Source organism: Ambystoma mexicanum, chromosome 2p (assembly GCF_040938575.1).
Source record: "Ambystoma mexicanum isolate Mex_15411 chromosome 2p, UKY_AmexF1_1, whole genome shotgun sequence".
Taxonomy (NCBI): domain Eukaryota; kingdom Metazoa; phylum Chordata; class Amphibia; order Caudata; family Ambystomatidae; genus Ambystoma; species Ambystoma mexicanum.
This window is the reverse complement of record NC_090923.1, coordinates 140,778,593-140,796,351: the sequence shown is the minus strand read 5'-3', so window position 1 is coordinate 140,796,351 and position 17,759 is coordinate 140,778,593.

The following is a 17,759-nucleotide window of genomic DNA, read 5'->3' as shown; positions in this document are numbered from 1 at the left end:
CAGATGCCATTAAGATGTTCTTTTAAGGTTGATCAACAGGCTTTTGAGCTAAAATACTCCGCAGTCCTGTGCTTATTATTACTGGAAACTCATGTCATATATTTATAACAGACAGTTAGTTGGAAACCTAAACTGGAAATATCTGAGAAAGAAGAACACAATAGCACCACCACCACGACTAAAATAAAATCAATTACAGCCCCGTTGGTAGGACTGTCCATCTTGGGCAACTCTATATGTTTTATGTGGTCCGTAGAAATGTTCTTCAAGACTTCAATTTTGTCAAATAGAGCAAATAAAAAACTTTGATTCAAAAAGGGGCTTCTATAAGTGTAATCAATAGAGCAACCAAACAGGGCTGACCCTTGGCTACTCCTCAATTAGTTCAGAGATGTTTCCCACCCTCCATTGCTCTGAAAAGAAGGCTGCTTCAGCTGTTCACAGTCCACATTTCGTCCACGAGTTTAGCTCAGGTGTTTCAGGTGACTCTCCAGGGGTAATATTAAAATGCTAAATCCAAGAGGAGGCTTACACAATGTAAAGATTACCACGAGCCTCCGCAGACACTGTGAACTTTGCCGCTTACCAGCAAACCGCTGATGAGCCGATGGCTAGAGACTAGAGGTCTCAGTGGTAGATCTCTAGCTCCAACTAAGCCTTTACCTTTTGATATTCTGTTTCCTTTAATACACAACCTTTTCGCTTTGGGTATCTTAAGGTCTACCCTTTCCTTCTTAAATAGGACGATTTTCCACAGGTTTTCACCTCTTTGAAGATCTCTTTATCACTCTCTCTTATCTTCACATTTATAAGATTTCTCTCACTGTCATGCAGGTCCCTCTCTGGGAACGTTACTCTCTCCTTCTTAATTTCATCAAAGTACACATTTAGTAAACACGAGGCATTTCTCCTTTACATCAATTGTTACTCTTTACCTTTGAAAATGGTAATTCTTTTACACACAATTCTCCTTCACTGAGTGGTATGGGTATCACACTTATTTCAGCACAGTTCACTTATTGTAACTCTCCTTTTGTACTGGGATGATATTTTCGTTCAGTGTCCCGTTCAGTGTCAATCCCGTTCCTCCCCAGTCCCCTGTTACCTTTGATCTTCTTCAGAAACGGTCCTGGGACTGTTACAGGTTTGGCAGCATTTCCTGTTCTCTGTTGTACTTGTGAGCTGGTGTTCTTGACATTCCCTGTCAGAAGTACTTGCACTTATTCTATTCTCTTTAGCCTCTCACCAGGGAGCTGTATTGCCTGCAGCTGTGTCCTTCCAATAGTCTCAGCACTGTTGCACGGGTCCACTGCCCCCCCTGACTCTTCCAGGGTCACACCACCACTGATTTGTCTTCTCTCCAGCATTTCAGTATGCTGACAGTTCAGCATTCATTAACTTGCCCTACAGCAAGTTTGGATGTTGCTGGTTCGGCGTCACGTGATGGGTCTGCTTCATCCCAGGCTTACGTCAGAGAGTACTTCACCTGCGTGGAGACGTACTGCTCTCGCTCCTTCCATATTCGTTCTGCTTCCTTATATGACAAGTGTTTTCTTCTCAGTCTACTTGTCTCACTGGATTAATCAGTTTTCATTAGAGAGGAACTTTCTTTTTCTTGTGAAGAAAAATATCCTCCAGAATCTTCTTCGGCATTTTCTTTTTGTTGACAAGACTTGATACTCCCATGTATGTAATTAGGCGTACTGGTGAAGGTAGTTCCTCACAGGAACGGGAGTCCTTGTTGCCAAAGGGGGATTCTCAGCCTGAGGAGGTCCCAGTGGCCTCAACCCTTGGGGAGGTTGTTGCGGAGCAAGCTCACCTCTCCAGCCTCATAGCTCGTCTTTGGGGAGAAGGGACACATTCCCTCGATTCATCACAGTCATCTTAAATATATTTACACAATTCCTCGAAATTAGCTGTTTGTGTATTTAGTAATATCCACACAACATCTTCCAAAAAAGGAAAGTGTAATGGTGGGGTGGAAATCTCCAGCCCTGCATGGAACAGACAGGATGGGATGTTGAATGCTGAAAAATGGAAGAGTCAAGGTAATTGACAAAAGCCTGTTTTATTAACAATCCAGATAAAACAGGGACAGCAGTAAACACAGATGGCCACATTACGAGTTTGGCGGTAGCCATGGAGCTATTAGGTCCATAGCTGCCGCCAAACCGGGTTCCTTTACCGGGTTCCCTGAATGGGGACCATTCTGAGTTTGGAGGCTCCGGTAATTCCTCCCTCAGGGAACCCGGGCCCGAACCTTCCCCATTCCCTTTTGAGCCCCCATAAGGCTCAATGTGAATGGGAGCGGGAGCTAACAATGGGCCGATTACGACCGGCCCTTTGTTAGCTCCCTGGTCCCCTCGTGGGACCCGGTAACAACACCTGGTTTTACCAGGCATCCTTACCAGGTCCCGCGAGGGGACCTCGTAACTTCACAGACCGGGTTTAACGGATCCGCCTCCATTAGCGGAGCCTGTTAACCCATTCTGCGATGGTTATAATGAGGCACAGAGACATCTCCACGCTCTCAATCCTTTTCGTGTCGAACATCGACTTATAATAGAAAAATGCATCATAATTGACGTTGCATTCGCAAAAACCTACGGGAAGGTGGGATTGGTGGTGGGACCTTGTCTACCTATGGTACCTATACTGGTCAGCGTTTTCATTGGTTACAGAACTCTGGTGGACCCACCTTGGACCACCCCTAAAATCAAAAGGTAAGAAATACATCAATGTCTTTGAAACAGTATTTACTTGCTGTACATGCCCCTAACAAGTGAACAATACATACATAAATAAATCATAATAATTAATTGGCATATGCAACAGTTGCAAGACAATATTTTTGGAGAGCAATGATTATTTGGTATTGACTTCACCAACTTTGGACGTTTGGCAAGGCATCAGCACATGAGTAAAACTTAGTGGTGGGGGAGACACACCAAGGAGCTGTTTTTCCAATTAACTGAGACACCATCCCTGATTCCCTAGGCCATAAACCAGAGCTTTCAACTTTGAACTTGGCCTTATTTGAAATGTCTTGTGAAAATGTTCAGGGAGTTGAGGCAGGAGAATATCTGTATCTGGTACTACTGAATGGACACTGTTTTCTAATCGTGCGTCACCTGTGAGGAGACCATATTTTGAATTATTCTGCTTGGCTTTTACCATGAATTACCCTCCTGGGCCTCTAGAGACTTGGTTGAGTCACTCTTCATACAAGTTCACGCTTTTAATTAATAAGCATTTAGCACTTGAAGGTTGTTTGTTATTTTATTTAATCTAACAGAAATATGCCTTGTGCTTGGGAATTATCTTCTGTTCTACTTTATGGCTGGCTCACTCTCCCTTTTCTGCCATAACCTCGGAAGGGGGCCACACATTCCTGGTCTGGTCTGTGCAGGGCCGGGTTTAAGCTAAATCAGCAAATGGAACTTCTCTGCAGCTTTGAGACATCCTTGGATTTTCCAGTCACTCTAGCGTGGTGGCACCGTTCATTTTCTCCAAAATGGACACTTGTTCCTGTTGCTCTTCTGCATTTAGCAAGCTTTTTTATGTATTCTTACCCATCTTGCATTTCGACGTATACATTTATTATGAAATTTCTCTAGTGCCTACTGAATGTAGGTAATATTGTTTGTGTGTAAATGCTAGTTTGACCTAGTGTCTGTATAACATCATGCTGAGTGCATATGATATGAAATTGCATTTATAAAGCGCCTGAACACAAGTGTTTCTTTGTGTCTTGTGCACCTACCTGTGTCAGACTGGCAGTGAGGTCACTTGGTCGTTAGGGTTGCCTTAGTGAGTAGCGTTTCTCATACTTGCGATATTTAGGCGGGAAGGGGCAACTGCCACAAACACTCCTGTGCCTCCTCACACATTCAGTGATGCTAGGGTGAACTGCAGGGGCACTCCGGCTTTTGCACGCATGTACAGACACCAGGAAGTGTTCCCTGCTTCCTGGTTTCTGATCATATTTCACGGAACCAGAGGCCCGCCGTTTGCCATGAAATAGCGAATTCTGGACTGGGGCTGCAGGTAAGAAAACAAAATGTAAAAGTCTGGGTTGCTGCATGTGGGTTACATGTCTTTATACTAAAATATTTTATAAAGAATGAACATATATCGAATATTTTATAGCAAATATTTTTATAGAGAATGCACTTTATTCTTTTTTTGTCTTTTTTCAGGGGTTGGGGTGTCCCCACAAAACCCCATTTCTGACCCCTAAAAACCCACCCCAACAGTTTTCCAAACATATTCAACCCTTTACACAACCCCTAAATGCATTCTCAATAAAAATGCTCATTAAATAATATTCAAGATATGTTCAAATCTTTATAAAATATTCAATATGAAGACTGCATACCCTGAAATGTGTTTTGAATCAGTGTATGTTTGGTGGGTGAGCGTGTGAATACAATAGTGTACCTTGTGTGGGAGCATGAGTGAATATGTATTTTGGAAAGCCTGAAAGTAAATGCACCCCCGCATAGCCCCAAAATCATTGGCCCGCTCACCCTCATGGTAAGCGCTGTTCACCGTGCTGGTAAGCAGTCCTTTAAGTTGGGAATGAATGATCATAGCAGATACCTGCTCACCAGCACACTGAGCTCTACTCACCGTGCTGGTGAGCGGGTCTTTGACTTGTGGTTGAATCAGAGGCCAACTCTCCAGCACTGTGATCAGATGTGGCTAGATTGTCTCCAGTGTTGTTACATGGCGTGACTGGACTATACTGGCCTCTGGCATGACATTTTCTACTGGGCATTTATGATAAAGAAAGCATGTTAAGTGTTATTATGCGGCTAGACTGGCATTTTGGTGCAGCCACTATTGACATTTCTTACTGTGGAATGACATTTGTTTCTCGGCATTTATCAGAAAGAATGCATGATAAATCTTATTATGTGGGTTGACTGGCATTTCTGTGCAGCCAGTATAGCCATTTTTTATTTACTAGGCATCTATGATAAAGTAAGCATGATGAGTGTTATTGTATGGCTAGACTGGACTTTTTGTGCATCCATTTGTTACCTTGGCATGGAATTTTTACCGGGCATCTATGATAAAGCAAACATGTGTTATTATGTGTTGGACATGATTTCTTAATGTGACACAGCATTTATAATGGCAAAGCCAACAGAAGCGCATTCCTTATTGCAGGTGCTGGCATATATTGGCAGAGCCAGCTTGGTCATGATTTCCTATGCTATTATAACTGGCATTATGCACAACACAAACTTGACTATGTTCTTAAATGTGAATGCTGGCAAGTATAGCTGCTGCAAGCATGGAAATGTATGGGCACAGCCAGCATGAAATGATTTTTTATACTGGCATATATTGTGGGAACATGTGTTTGAAAATGCTCCTGAGCCCTGTTGGCGACTTGCATCTATTTGATGTTATCATGTGTTAATCTAAAAAACCTATTACAAACTATCTGGCTTTTCATGGATGTGTATTTATCAATAGTTAGATTGTAATTTGTCTTTGGTTATATTTTTAGGTCTGTTTCTACTCATTTGAAAATGCAATTCAAGACAGGATTATATAAAATATCAATGATATTACTGCGGGTGTCCCGGGAGAAGGAGGGCCTGTATTCAGACATTGACATTGGTGGGGAGGAAGTGGTACTCTAGAAGCAGAAATGGGAGTGGAAGACACAGAGGTGCAGGGAGAGGATGGGAACAAGGGAGAGCAGGAAGAGTCACTAGTGCTGAGAGGTACTTAAGAGCACTCAGGGAAAAAATGGTAGATAGTCCCTAAAGAAGATGGTTCAGGAGGTGAAGACTGATGTTACTGCACATTTCCATGCTCAGCAGGTAGAAAGTGAGGTCACGGCACGTTTGCCTGATCATTAGGAGTTGGCAATCTGGGCTCATTCTTTCCTTCTGGGTGATGGTGAGTCAGAGGTCTACCCTACCTTGTGACATCCCCACCTGTTTATTCATAAATGGGGTAGTACTTCAGCTTGCTGGAGCGTGAGACTGTATGGTGGAGGCAGGCAGCGTAATCTGCAGCTCTGCAAAAAGACATTGCATCAGTGGGACCCAGTGAAAAGCACGTTTGGCAACTTGTTGATGAGCAAGCACTACCACACATGACACAAAGATGTGTTATGGGGTACACATTATGTGCACAGATCTCACTAGTGCAGCACCTTTCTTGAGCGCTGATGGCAGTGACAAGAGAATGTCAGATGACACACAACCTCAATGCTATTCATACAAGAAGCAATCCTGAGGCACCCTTTTCTCTCAGCTAGCACAAATGCCTTCCCAACCCCCAATGTCTGGCCCAGGACTGCGTGACCTAGTTGCATCCTCAATGTGCAGGGCTGCTGCTTTACCATCACTAGTAGCATATCCCCCTTTTGGTGGAGTTCAAGGTGTGGTGCTACTTCGGCAGGACAGGATTTACCAGATAGAATGATGAGGAATGCATGCACATACTACCTGCATTATGGCACATTGTTAAGTCAGGAAGAGCTGGACAACACTTCATGGTAGATGTGGTTGAACCACCATATCCTTGTGCAGGTCTGGGCAAGAGGGTAGAAAAAGGAAAGATATGGTGCTCTTGGAGAGTCCAGAGAAAAGCAGGGGTAGCTATGCTGGGTGATAGAGCTCAATATATGGGTCTAAATAAATGAGTATAAAAGTGCAATAAAAGGTTGTAGTTTGCTACTAGATACAGTCTAATAAGATGAGGTAGAACCATCTGGGATGTTTAATCGTTGGGTTTGGCTGAGACCTGGAGTTTTCGTGGGGCTGGCTTGGATTGAGGCAGAACTTCCACTGAGAATGATATCACAGTTAACCGTGCAACATAGAGTACATGCAGGAATTGGGCACAACTGCTACGTAGAGAGAAATAGACTGAGGCAGAACCCACCAGATCTTTGGGTCGGTTGAGTCTTCAGGTTTTGGGGTGAATCTGACCACAGGAATCCTAGGGGGAGCTGGCCGTTGAATGAGGCAGAACCTCTACTGAGTACAATGTTATCGTTAACTGGCGGAATAAAGACGAAACACGCATAGGCCACCACTGCTAGTTAAAGACAAGTAGACTGAAGTGGAACCAACAAGGACATAGATACTTTGGATTGGGCTGAGCCCTAGAGTGTTAGGGTGAATTTCACCACAACATTCCTGGTGGGGGCTGATCTTTGATTGAGGAAGATCCTCCAGTGAGTACAATGCCACAGTTAACCAGGCTGAAAAAAGATGCAGCCTGCAATGGGCCAGCACTGCTAGGTTTAGGCAAACAGACTGAGGCTGAACTACCAGGGATATAGAATCTTGGGGTTGTGAAGAGACCTGTAATTTTGTGTGGATTTTACCACACAAGTCTTGGTGGGATACCCCCCTTACTGGAGCAGAATACCCACAGAGTACAATGTCAGTGTTAAATGGGTGTAATAAAGATGAATCCAACACTTTGGCCCCACTGCTACTAAAAACCAAATACACTGAGACAGAACAACAAGGAATAGATAATCGTTAAGTTCGACTGAGCAGTGGAGTTTTTTGGCGAATTTGATCATGGGAGTCTTGGTGGAGGATTGAAGGCTGAATGAATACACAACCTGGAAATGGGCAACACTGCTAGCTAGAACCAAATAGACTGAGAATGAACCACCAAGGTAAATGCTATCATGAGAGTCGTGGTGGGGCTTGCCACTTGATTGAGAACAAGCTTCACTAAGTACAATTGTTGGTAACTAGGCTAAAAAAAAGTAGCCTTGAGATGGGCACCACAGTTCTCCCTGGTGGCTCTTCCTGCACTGAGGAAGAGCCACCAGGGAGAATAATGTCATTGTTAACCAGGCTAAATAAAGAAGAAGCTATGTGTTGGACACCACTGCTAAGTATAGCCAGATAGAATGAGGTGGAACCACAAGTTACACTGAATCCGTGGGTTAGGCTGAGCCCTGGCGTCTTCTGGGGAATTTAACTATGGGAGCCCGGGTGGGGGCTAGCCAATGATTGATGCAAGGCATCCACTGAGTACAGTGCCTGTGTTAAACAGAAAGAATAACGAAGCCATGAATTGGGATCCAATTGCAGAACCAAATAGACTGAGTCAGAACCACTAGGGATGTAGAATATTTGGCTTGCGCCAAGCTTTGGGGTTTTGGCTTGATGTTCACCCTGTGAGTCTATGTTGAGGCATACAGTTCACTAAGTAGAATGTCACTGTAAACAGGGCTGAATAATTATGAAGCCAACAACTGCTCTCACCTCCAAAAATGTATTGCACCTATGATTGTTTTGGTGTCCTCTATTCTGATTATAAAATGATGTGTGATTAAGCATGATTGGTGTGTTCTCCACTGCTACAAATATTATGCATACCTAGGAATATTTTGATGTGCTCGCCGCCACCTATAAAGTGAATATGTGACTAAGAATGACTTGGTGTGTTCTCTTGTCACTTACAAAAATCACTTGCACCATTGAATGTTTTTGGGGTACTGACTGACTATAAAATGTTGTGTGACTAGGAATGCTGAGATGTTGCTTGATTCTAATTAATAAAAATGCCATGCAGATAATACAGTTGTGGCATGCTCAGTCCTTCACCTACTAAATGTGTGACTAAGAATGTTTTAGTATGCCCGCTTCCCATCTCCAAAATTTGATTTGAGCATGAGTGCTGTAGAGTGCTTTCTCCCCAACTATAACATTAACATGTGACAAAGAATGATTTGGCATTTTCTCTCTGCCTATAAAATTACATGTGATCTGAATGCTTTGGCAGGCTTTTTTCGACCTAAACAATGTATTTGCATCTATGAATGTTTTGGTGTGCTGTCCTCTGTCTATAAAATTAATGTGTGATTAAGAATGTTTTGCATGTTCTTGTCCCAGCTACCAAATCACGTTCACCTTTAAATGTTTTTAATGTGCCTCACTCCAACTCTAAAATGATGCGTGACTAAGAAGTGCTCTCTTATCACATACACATATGACATGTGCCAAGAAAGGTTTTGACATGCCCTCTCTTCAGCCTACAAAATGAACATGTGAATGAAGAATGCTTAGGTATGCTCGCTCCTCCATCTATATAATGAACGTGAAACTAAGAATGCTTTGGCATGTTCTTGTGTGACCTACTAAAATCACTTGCACCTATGAATGTTTTGGTGTGCTTTCCTTTGATTGCACAATGAACTATGACTAAGAATGCTTTGGTGTGCTCTCTTTCCATCAACTAAAATGAGGTGTGCCTAAGAATGTTTGGATTGCTCTCTTCTCTCTGATTAAACAAATGCATTACTTAGACTATTTTGACATGTTCTATCATCCACCTATAAAATGAATATGGGGCTGGAACACTTTGGCTTGCTCTTGTGCCACCTACTATAATTATGTGTATCTAAAAATATTTTGCCATGCTCTATCTCTGTATAAAACAAATGCAAACGAAGAAGGCTTCGGCATTCTCTGTCCACTCACACAAAAAGATGTGCACCTATGAAGGATTTGGTGCACTCTCCACCGCTTATCAAATTAATGTGTGGCTAAAGATGCTTTAGGCGTACTTTCTTCTCCATCTTTAAAATTAACATATGAATTAGAATGCTTTGCCATGCTCCTTTCCTACATACAAAAATTAGGTTCCCCTATGGTTAATTTGTGATGCTCTATGCCACCTATAAAATGATGTGTCAGTTGGAATGATTTGATGTGCTCGTGTCCCTCCTACAAATATGACGTGAGCCTAAGAATGTTTAGGCATGCTCTGTCCTTCGCCTACAAAATGAATGTGTGACTAAGTATGATTTGCCATGTTCACTCTCCACCCCACACAAATGATGTGCACCTAATAATGTTTTGACAAGATTCCCTCTGCCTATAAAATGACATGTGACTAAGTATGCATTGGCCTTTTCTTTTCCCTCCTACAAAAAAATGTGCCCCTAACAATGATCCTGCATGCTCTCTCCTCATCCTATGAAATGAATTTATGACTAAGAATGGTTTGGCATGCTCTCTCCTCAGCCTACAAAATAAACACTAAGAACGATTTGGGGTGTTCTAGTCTCCATCTGGAAAATGAGTGTGTCACTAAGAACACTTTTGTGCATTTACTTCCCACCTATAGGCTCCTTTATATAGACGAGAGAGGAGCCTGAGTTGGACCATCTAGCTTGAATAGCCTAAAAAAGTCTGACTTGCACAAACCTGCTAAAACACAAGGAGTTAGAGGATTGGTCGAACCTGCTTGCTACTGCTTAATGATCACTAGGTAGCACAAGAATGAATTTTGATCTCATATTTCTATTTTGGAGACTATCTAAAGTTTAGAGATAGTTATGTGTTTGTCTTCCTCTAAGCATAGACATTCCTTAATGTGTTCTGGGGGCATTATAAAATGTGCAGAAACATTGATGACCAAAATGTTTTCTTCTTCCGAAGACTTGTTTTTTAAGAAAGCATTGCAAGGGTGTAGAAGCTGGAGACTGACACACAAGTGGCATCTTTTTGGTTAAAGAGTTTTATTATGTAAAATAAAAGAGAAAACCCTACATGGCCCTATTACTAAGAGGGGTTTCCCCTGCCACAATCAAAATACTAAGGACTCTATCAGGCTGTCCGTCAAACAAAAAAATGCCCAACATTGTGTGTCTAAAACCCATATCCTTCCCTTGCACTACAAAATATACTAAGTAACCGGGTGATCATCTCGCTTCAGAAGAATGACACTTGTCTTCTGAGCGGTAGTACAAAGTTCACTTTGAAATGATGTGAAAAGGAAAAGTACCTCAAAAGGGTCCAAACTAAAAAGTCGTAAACACAAGCTTGACTTGGCACTCCACCAATGCACATGTAAAAAGAAAGTCTCATAACCCTGCAGGGTTAGAGGAGAGGTCTGCCTCTCCCCCCAACCTTCTTGAGGTTTCATTAATGCATCTCACAGTGCCAGGAAGGCTGTTTGTTTTTGGTCATCTTACAATGCCAAAAAATGACTTCCCTTGGCTTCTCCCACAAGGTTAACAAACACCAGGACAGAATGATTCCTTTTCCCTGGCCTTCCTCAGACTATTCACTGTGGCCAAGACAATGACTCCCTTTCTTGGTTTCTTTTACACCGTCCATCAACACCAGGGGCAATGATTCCCTTTTCTTGGCCCTTCTCAGGTTCTTCACAACGCCAAGGAAATGACGTCCTTTCCTTTGCCTTATCTTGTAGTGTTCATCAACACCAGGGGGAATGACTATCTTCCCCTGGCCTTTCAGGCTTTTCAAAATGCTAAGGAAACGACTTCCTATGTCATGGCTTCTTGCAGTGTTCATCAACACCAGGGGAACCTCTTTATTCCCCTTGTCTGTCACAGCTCTCCAGACACAGTCAATCTCTTTTACTCCCCTGCCAGGTACAGCGACACTGAAGAGCAGCAAGGATGCTTGCTGTTACTTTAATGGGTGTCTGTTGCAGACTCCACTCTGGACCTAACTCGTACCTGCTTGCTCCCGTCTCGGCGTACTTATCTTCTCTGTTCTCCCTCTACTGTGTTGGCTTCTGCAGTTCTCCAGGGAGGACCTGACAATATCGTGAGTACTTCCGCAGTTTATATGCATATGCAATGTCTGTATAGACTAGAATACGTACTGTGGTTCAGCTGTGCAATCTCTATGGCTCTGCATATCTTCTTTGTCTCAGTGCAAGTATTATTACTTTTCAATGGGTTAGCTGGATTATTCCTCATCCCAGTTTTCAAATACACGTCAGCCAAATGGTGCCAGACATTCATTGTCTCAGTGGTTCTGATAATGGCTGGATTTCTTTTTTTTTTTTACATAGTTTTATGGATGTGTGTGGGACAAATATATTGTGTCCTGAACGGGAGGAAGATGGAGGTTGGGATGCCTTTTGCATTTACTGCGTTCCCTCTGAATAGTTGTCCCCTAGTCCCATATGGGGGATCCTTCCCCATGAGATCCTCCCGCTGAATACCACCTCCAGGGGGACTATCGGGTAGCAGCCTCACCACCCTGGTAAGGGAAAACATGCGAAGATTTGTTACTGCATTTATTAATTTAGTTTTCGACAAAATATCTACTGGTCAATGTAGAAATCCATTTCATTCAGACATGTGGAGGGAGGAAACAAATGGCCCTTGTCTTAGAAGGAAGATTGACAGCTAACATATTAGGTTCTAGCTTTGTTGTACCCAGTTTAATTTTGGATCTGGTTGTTAAATTGCTTTTGTTTCTTCTTGGGGTTTTATTTCCAATGCTTCATTTCATTTGTGTAAATGAAAATGTTAGCTCCCTTATGTAAGTCAGCCAAATAAATGTCTTTTTGATGTTCATTTTTTTTGTGGTAGTAATTTCCCACTGAACTTCCTGCTCTTTACTTTAGGGTCTGAGCTTGCTGGTGTTCCATTAGTTAGATTAATTACTTGTTTAAGTATGCCATATTTAGGTTGATAAGTATACTCCGTCTTATCTATAGTGTGTTTTGTAGACTATTTTATTTTTAATTCTCCTTGAAATGCTCTTAGCATCTTCTATAAGGTATTATCATTCTTTTTTAATGAGTCAAGTCTGTCAGTAATGTTTATTTCTTCCTGTAGCTTATTGATCTTGGTCTTCTAAGTTTGTATTAACTTTTTCTTCATGTCAGACTGTATAATTGTCATTCTTTAGTTCTGCTAATTCGTGGTAATCATTATCTTCATCTTCATCGAAATGAAATGTTTGCAGAAATGTTCAGGGCCTTTACACTTAATAATTGCCCTTTGGCACAATGTCTCTGATTTAATTCATTTTTCTCTTGGAATTTCTGTATGAGAGGCTTGTTTGGTAGCAACCGAAAGTTTTTTTCAACTTTGTTCTCTTTGTACAAGATCATAACTCAAAACAAATGAACCAAGACCAGGCAGCTGCAGAGACATATTTGTGACTTTTTCTCACTACTCAGGGAGCACAAGGGGAAGTCTACTCTAGAAATAAAGATAATGGGGGTAATTCATGGAATAAATGTGCACCGAAATCAGTGCCACAAGCTGGTACAAGCGTGAAAAAGCCAGTGCATGCGTGCGAATCGCATGCGTGCGATTCATGGAAGGCCCTGCGCATGTATTTTATGGGATGTGTGCCAAACCCATGCATGGCGTACACCGTCGCATGCATCTCTTCCACATCCCGAATGCCGTGCACGACGCGCACAGTGAAAGTGCACAACATCAGCTCACACATCAAAAGGGGGGCAGTACAAGGGGCGGAACACGTGGAATGGGGAACAAAGCGTGAAAATAAGGGTGTAACTGGGGAAGTACCGCTTGGAAGTACACGGAACGCCCACACGCACGCGAACTACACGTATTCATGGAATAGAATAGGGAAAACCTGTGCACGTCAAAATACACGCACACGCACAATGACGTCCATCACACGAAAGCAGGCGGAAGCGTCCTTGCGCAGCATAAAAGTGCGCACAAACAACAAATAAGAATATACAAGTACAATGAATGTCCCGTTCCTCGCAGCAGTGATCGTGGGACACCGCAGGAGGAGGAGAATAGCCAGGCCCTGCATTTTTTTGCCCAGGACCAGCCTTTTTGGGATGCCTGATGACCAGGTCTATGGTAGGTATAGATTTCCACCTCATATCATTCTAGAGCTTGTCAGGGAGTGGGAGGATGAACTCACATCACCCACCCTGTGCTCCCAAGCATTGAGCCCCTTGGAGAAGAAGCTCAATGTACTGCATTTTTTGGCTACTGCGTCATTTTAGCGGCCAACTGCCATAGTGAGGGGTGTCTCATAGGCCATGCAGTCATGCTGCCTACACCAGGTGTTGGCAATCATCACTGCGCGCCCCTCAGTCCGCAGGCACATATACATGCCCAAAACACCTGCAGAAAGGCAGGCTGTGGTCCTGGACTTCTACAGGGTGGTACATTTCCCCAAAGTGTTTGGTGCCATAGATTGCACCCATGTGGCCCTACGACCGCCTAGGGCCACTGAGCACATCTATCGTAACCGCAAGCACTGAAATTCCATCAATGTGCAGGTGGTATGCGATGCCAAGGGAATCATCACCTCTGTCTATGCAAACTACCCCGGGTCAACCCATGATAGTTTCATATTCAGAATGTCTGCCCTGAGCCAGGCACTGGAAGCTGGGAAGCATGGCGACGCATGGCTCCTAGGTGAGTACAAATGCCTGTGCACATGCATACATGTCACACACAGACAAATACACAAGCCCAACTAATGACAACTATTATTACCTTACCAGGGGACAGTGCCTACCCTTTGAGCACCTACATAATGATGCCCATACGGAACCCCACCACACCACCCCAGGTAAGATACAACGCAGCCCATATTGCAACCAGGGCCATAGTGGAGTGCACATTCGGAGTGCTCAAGTCACGCATCTGCTCTGGTGGACAGCTACTATATGCACCCCAAGTAGTGTGCAGGATCATTGTGGCAGCATGTGTCCTGCACAACGTTGTAACACGGCATGACGTACCGGTGGACATGGTGTTGCCCCCACATCCCCAACCACACGCACGGCCGCTGCGCATGGGAGGGGAAAGGGCATGTGGCGAGGCAGCCCGTACCCAGCTTGTGGCCACATTTTTCACCTAAACTCCAACCCCTGCGGAGTGCACACAGGCCTGGCACATACCAGGTCACAATCGATGATGAGAAAGGGACAGTCAACTGTCACTACCTTACCACCCTGAGAATGTGTCCACGGAAGTTCCACATTGTGTGCATCCCTAGCTAATTAAACACAACCAATCCCATGTGACCAAAGGGAACACATGCAAGGCATTTTCCACCACCGCCTTTGCTAAACAGGGCATGAAAGGACTGGTATGCCACTCAAACCCTCCCAACACTCCTGAATCCTGACTGCCACACCATACCATGGCATGCAACGGCAAAACACCCAACCATATGCACAACGCATGACACAATAGTCATGAAGTGCCACGTGAGAAATGTAAATAGCCACCAGACAATTACACCTGACATGGAATCGGAAGAAAGGAGTGACCAAAACCTCACATCCTGAAAACGGTGGAACAAAGGCATGCCACCATTAGTGCAACCAACAAAAGTCAGAAAACCTGTTGCCATGCACATTGGACAATTGCAAATTGCCATATCAAACACTGCACACTGCACAGCACAGTGAGTGCGCATTGCATTGGTGAAAAATTCTAAAAATGGCATTCATCCAAATATTACCCTGTCATGCATGTACACGATCAATGACTCGGAAGTGAACATGGATTGTCGTGACACAGCATGCATGAGAAGGCAATCTGGGTGCACGCGTTTGCATGATGTCAATGCAGTTGGGGGGGTGTTGCCTAAGTGTATTTGTCCATATGGACATGCCTAGAATACATGCATGTGAAATTAAGTGAATGCCAGTGTCCTGTACACAGCACATATGAACATAGCACCAAGGACCCCCCTGTGTGTCAAACCACACCCATCCCCTGAAACCTCAAAAGAAAGCACTACATTGCATCAGCCATTGACCAGCAGAACATATCATGTACAGAGTACACCACATCGGCAATGGCAGACAGTGACCCATTACTGATTCATAGAAATCCATAATATGACCAACACACAAACTTCATCAAAGCGCATCATTGTGGGAGGGTATAAGGAAGAACAGTACATTCCTACATGTCAAACAGTCCACAGTGTGATAATGAACTGGAAAAGCAAAGTACATATTACAATTGCCTGGACCAAAAAGGTAAAGTCTAGGGAGGGAATGTTGGATGACATAACTAGCATCAACATTCCTATGCCTGACGGGAATAGTCGCAGTGCAGGAGACACATAAAGAGGGGAGTGAGGAAGGGGAAGAGGAGGGAAGAGGTGAGGAGAGTAACAAAACAAGTGACAAACTGTGGTAGGTCTACAAAGAATCAACATAGTGCTGGGGAGACGGAGAAGAAAGACAGAAGAGAAAGGGGGAAGAGGTGACCTGTAATCAGTGGTGGAGGGACTAATGTGTGTGGAAGGACGGAGGAAGAAGGGCAAATGTCTGCAAAGAACAAGCGCCTACGTATCACCATAGCCAATGGCAAATGGGGTGCTGGTTGAAAATGACAGCCAGAGTACAAGGAGGAGGCTAAAGGGTGGTGGAGAGGGAGAGGGAGGAGAGAAGGGCAGAGGGGACCAAGCTCAAAATTACTAATGGGGAAGATGGTGAACGAAAGCACACACAGGGGACAGAGGGAAACCTGATGGTGCAGGACAGTAGGGGATGTGATGATGAAGGGGGGGGGAGATGGAGGGGCACTGACAGGGGCAAGGGAGACAGGAGGCCATTCAAGTGACTTAGAAGGCATGTGGACAGCTCTAGACAGGGCCACATTTGTGGGCTTTTTATAGTGGTGGCAGGCTCAAGCATCCTGGTTGTCCGGATTGTCACAAAGGCCAAGTGCAAACAGTGGGAGGGGGGGAGCAGGTCCAGCACACAAACAGGAAATTTAAATCACGAACAATGTAGTCATAACTCAGATCTCACATTCAAACACCAGCCAGGGCTGGGAAATGTTCAAAGTGGTGCTAGCAAAGAATGGGTGGTTGTTGAAATGCGTGGTGACAGGGGTAACTCAGCGTGTAGCCTTCATGTGGCATATCAAAATCACTGTGGGACAACTGTCCCAATTCAACATTCTCAGCACATGGACCCCTCCCACCATCAGTGTGTTGTATGCAGCCAACGGGTGCATGGTACCAGCTACAGCAGGAAGTGCATCAACATAGACAGTCAATACATAACAAACAGCTCAAGCAACATGATGAAATGCACAGTCAGCTTAATACTCACCAAAGTGAAGTGCAGACATAAATTGGAGAACCCATCTGGAATACCCACTAGGGGTGTACACACAAGTAGAACTGCAGGCTGGCCACAGAGATGACGGAAGCCCAATGCCCATGTGTGATATGCTGTTACACCAAGCCATCCTTGCGAGCCCATGGAAAAGGGAAGCAGGAGTAGCATATGTGCCAGGACCCCAAGCAAAACACATACACAAGACAAGCCTGAATGGACCCAGCTGGAACACACAGTGGATGCCTTCCAATGCCACAAAGCACCACACTGTCACATGTATGCACAATAGACAAAATAAAATAGAAAAAAAAGAATTCTAAATAAAATACAAATGAAATCAAATAATCAATTGAAATAAAAACATGAAAAGAGTAATGAAAGAAATAAAAGCAAAAACAATATAATTGAATAAAACCATACAAAAACATAACAAATAAAAAGCAAAGTGAAATAATTGAAAAAGAACAACAAAATAACGGAAAAAAATGAAAAATGAAAATAAAAACATAACATACTTACCAAAAACCATACAATTTGAAAGAAAAATCAAAAATATTTGCTGAAAAAAAACTGCTGAAAAAAAAAATAATTTACAGGAAAAAAAACAAAAATCAAAAATGGCCATATATGACCTGGGAGGTGGGAGGGCACCCAGGAGGGGGGAGGTACAGGGTGCACCTCAACACCCACATGTGTAGATGTTGAGGTAAAAAAAAACCCCTCACTGGGCTCAGAGCCTGCACGGCTCGACCTATGTGGGAGACAGGTTGTCATTGTCACCCTCTGGATCTGAATCAGAAGGCGGACATGGTGCAGTTGACTCACCACACCTAGCCACGCCTTGACCCTCAATAGCAGTAAGTATGCAGGTCTGCTAAACCAGATCCTGGCGGGCA